Below are 3945 nucleotides of genomic sequence, written 5' to 3'. Positions count from 1 at the left end.
GTCTGTCTCTGTCTCCCTCTCTCTGCGTCTGTCTCTGTCTCTCTCTTTCTCTCCCTCTGTCTCTCTCTCTCTCTCCCTCCCTCCCTCTCCCTCCCGCTCTGTATGTCTGTCTATGTCTCTCTCTCTCCGTCCGTCTCTCTCTCGCTCTCTCTCTCTCTCTCTGACCCTCGGTCTCTCTCTCTCCCCCTCTGTCTGTCTCTCTCCCTCTGTCCGTCTCTCTCTCGATCTCTCTGTCTCACTCTCTCTGTCCATCTCACACTCTCTCCATCTCTCCCTCTATCTCTCTCTCACACTCTCTGTCTGTCTCTGTCTCCCTCTCTCTCTCTGTCCATCCCTCTTTCTATCTCTGTCTCCCTCTCTCTCTCTGTCTCCCTCTCTCTCTCTGTCTCCCTCTCTCTCTCTGTCTCCCTCTCTCTCTCTATCTGTGTCTCTCTGTGTGTGTCTCTCTGACCGTCCCCCTCTCTCTCTGTCTCGCTATCTCTCTCTTTCTTTCTCTCTCTTTGTCTCTCCCTCTCTGTCGCTGTCTCTCTCTCTCACTCTCCATCAGTCCCTCTATCTCTATCTCTCTCTGTCTGTCTCTCTCTGTCTGTCTCCCTCTCTCTCTCTCTCTCTCCCTGTCTCTCTCTCTCTCTCTCTCCCTGTCTCTCCCTGTCTGTCTCTCCCTGTCTTTCTATTTCCGTCTCTCTCTTTCTCTATCTCTCTCTCTATCTCTCTCTATCTCTCTCTCTATCTCTCTCTCTATCTCTCTCTCTATCTCTCTCTCTATCTCTCTCTCTATCTCTCTCTCTATCTCTCTCTCTATCTCTCTCTCTCCATCTATATATATCTCTCTCTCTCTAACTCCCCTCTCTGTTTCTCACTCCCTCTCTATCTCTATCTGTCCCTCTCTCTCTATCAGTCTCTCTCTATTTGTCCCTCTCTCTCTTTATCTATCTCTCTCTCTCTTCCTCCCTCTCTTTCTTACTCTCTCTCCCTCCCTCTCTGTCTGTATCTGTATGCCTCTCCCTCAACGTCTCTGTCTCCCGCTCTCTCTTTCTCTCCCTGTCTCTCTGTCTGTCTCTCACTCTGTCCGTCTCTCTCCATCTCTCCCTCTGTCTGTCTCCCTCTCACTCACTCTGCCTTTGTCTGTCTCTGTCTCGTCTCCCTCTCTCTGTCTGTCCGTCCAGCCCTCTCTCTCTCTCTGTCTATCTCTCTGTCTGTCTCTCTCTCTACCTCTTTCTCTGTCACTGTCTCTCTCTTGTCTCCCACTCTCTCTCTCTCTCCCCCCTCTCTGTCTCTCTGCCTCTCTCTCTGTCTCTGTCGCTCTGTCTCTTTCTCCCTCCCTCTCACACTCTCCCTCTCTCTTTGTCTCCGTCCGTCTCCCTCTCTCTATCTTTCTCTATCTGTGTCTCTCTCTTTCTCTCTCTGCATCTCTGTTTCTGTCTCTCTCTCTCTCCTTCTCCGTGTCTCTCTCCTTCTCTCTCTGTCTCTCTGTCTCTCACACTCTCTGTATCTCTATCTGTTTGTCTCTATCTCTCTCTCTCTCCCTATCTCTCTTTTTCTCTCTCTCCCTCTCTATCCCTCCCTATATCTGTTTCTATCTCTCTTTCTCTCTCTCCCTTCCTCTGTCTCTGTCTCTGTCTATCCCACTCCCACTCTCCCTCTCCCTCTATCGGTCTTTCTCTCTCTCCCTCTCTCTCTGTCCCTCTCTCTCTGTTTCTCCCTCTCTGTCTCTATGTTTCCCACTCTATCTGTTCCTCACTCTCTCTACCTGTTTCTCACTCTGTCTACCTCTGTTTCTCACTCTGTCTGTCTCCCTCCCTCATCTGTCTCCCTCTCTCCCTCCCTCCATCTGTCTCCCTCTCTCCCTCCATCTGTCTCCCTCTCTCCCTCCATCTGCCTATCTCCCTCCCTCCATCTGCCTATCTCCCTCCTCCCTCCATCTGCCTATCTCCCTCCCTCCCTCCATCTGCCTATCTCCTCCCTCCCTCCATCTGCCTATCTCCCTCCTCCTCCATCTGCCTATCTCCCTCCCTCCCTCCATCTGCCTATCTCCCTCCCTCCCTCCATCTGCCTATCTCCCTCCCTCCCTCCATCTGCCTATCTCCTCCCTCCCTCCATCTGCCTATCTCCCTCCCTCCCTCCATCTGCTATCTCCCTCCCTCCCTCCATCTGCCTATCTCCCTCCCTCCTCCATCTGCCTATCTCCTCCCTCCCTCCATCTGCCTATCTCCCTCCCTCCATTTGTCTCTCTTCCTCTATCTGTATCTCTTTCTCTCTCCCTCTCTCCCTATCTCGCTCTGTCCTGTCTCTCACACTCTCTTTCTCTCCCTCTCACACTCTCTGTCTCTGTCCATCTTTCTCTCTATTTCTCTCTCTGTCTCTATGTGTTTGTCTCTCTCTCTGTCTCTCCCTCTCTCGCTCTCTGTCTGTCTCCCTCTCTTTCTCTACCTCTCCCTCCCTCTGTCCGTCTCGCTCTCTGTCCGTCTCTCTCTCACTCTTACTGTCTCTCTAACTGTTTCTCCCTCTATCTGTCTCTGTCACTGTTTCACTCTCTCTCTCTCTCTCTGTGTCTGTCTCTCTCTCTCTCTCTCCTCTGTCTTTCACTTGCTCTCACTATCTATCTGTTTCTCGCTCCATCTGTCTCTCTCTCTCTCTCCCTATCTGTCTCTCTCTCTCTATGTTTTTCTCTCTCTCTCTCTATCCCTCTCACTCTCCCTCTGTCTTTCTCTTTCTCTCTCCCTCTCTCTCTCTGTTTCTCACTCTCTCTCTCTCTCTCTCTCTGTGTTTCTCACACTCTATATCTCTCTCTCTCCCTCTCCCTCTCTATCTGTTTTTCACTCTATCTCTCTCCCTCTTTCTCTCCCTCCCCCTCTCACACTCTGTCCGTGTCTGTTTCCCTCTCTCTCCGTCCATCTCTCTCTCTAATTGTTTCTCTCTCTCTCTCTCTCTCTCTCTGTCTCTCTCCCTCTCCCATGCCATCTCTCCCTCTCCATCTCTATCAGTCCTCTCTCTCTATGTCTTTCTCTCTCTCCATCTGTTTCTTTCTCTGTCTCTCTATCCCTCTCTCACTCTCCCTGTATCTGTCTTTCTCTCTCTCCCTCTCTCTCTGTCTCTCTCTATCTGTTTCTCATTCCCTCTCTCTGTTTCTCACTCCCTCTCTCCATCTCTATCAGTTTCTCACTCTCCCTATCTCTATCTCACTCCCTCTCCATCTGTCTCTATCTCTCCCTCTCTCTATCTATGTTTCTCTCTCTCTCCCCCTCTCTCTAACTTTCTCTCTCTCTCTCTCTCGCTCCCTCTCTCTGTCTCTCCCTCTCCGTCTCCCTCACTCTCCGTCTCCCTCACTCTCCGTCTCCCTCACTCTCCGTCTCCCTCACTCTCCCTCTGTCTGTATCTGTCTCGCCCTTCCCTCTGTCTCTCCCTTCCCTCCCCCTTTCTCACACTCTCTCCCCCTCCCTCCCTCTCACACTCTCTCTCTCTCTCTCCCCCTCTCTCACTTCCACTCTCTCCCACACTGCCTCTCTCTCACACACTCCCTCCCTCTCACACACACTCTCTCTCCCTCCCTCGCTCTCAAACATTTTCCTCTCACTCTCTCTTCCCCCCCTCTCTTCTCTCACTCCCTCCCTCTCTCACACTCTCCCTCCCTCTGTCTCCCCTCTGCCTCTCGATCTGTCTCCCACTCTCTCTCTCCCTCTGCCTTTCGATCTGTCTCCCACTCTCTCCCTCTCCCCCTCTCTCTCTCACACTCTCTCTATCTGTCTGTGTCCATCTTTCTCTCTCTGTCTCGCTCTCTCTGTCTCGCTCTCTCTATATCTTTGTCTGTCTGTCTCTTTCTATCTCTCTCACTGTCTCTCTCTCTATGTCTCTCCCTCTCCATCTCTATCTCTATCTGTTTCTCACTCTCTCTATCTCTATCTCTCCGTCTCTCTATCAATCTGTTTCTCTCGCTCTATGTTTCTC

The sequence above is a fragment of the Heptranchias perlo genome, unplaced genomic scaffold, assembly GCF_035084215.1.
Source record: "Heptranchias perlo isolate sHepPer1 unplaced genomic scaffold, sHepPer1.hap1 HAP1_SCAFFOLD_1316, whole genome shotgun sequence".
Classification (NCBI taxonomy): Eukaryota; Metazoa; Chordata; class Chondrichthyes; order Hexanchiformes; family Hexanchidae; genus Heptranchias; species Heptranchias perlo.
Note: the sequence above shows the minus strand (reverse complement) of the source record.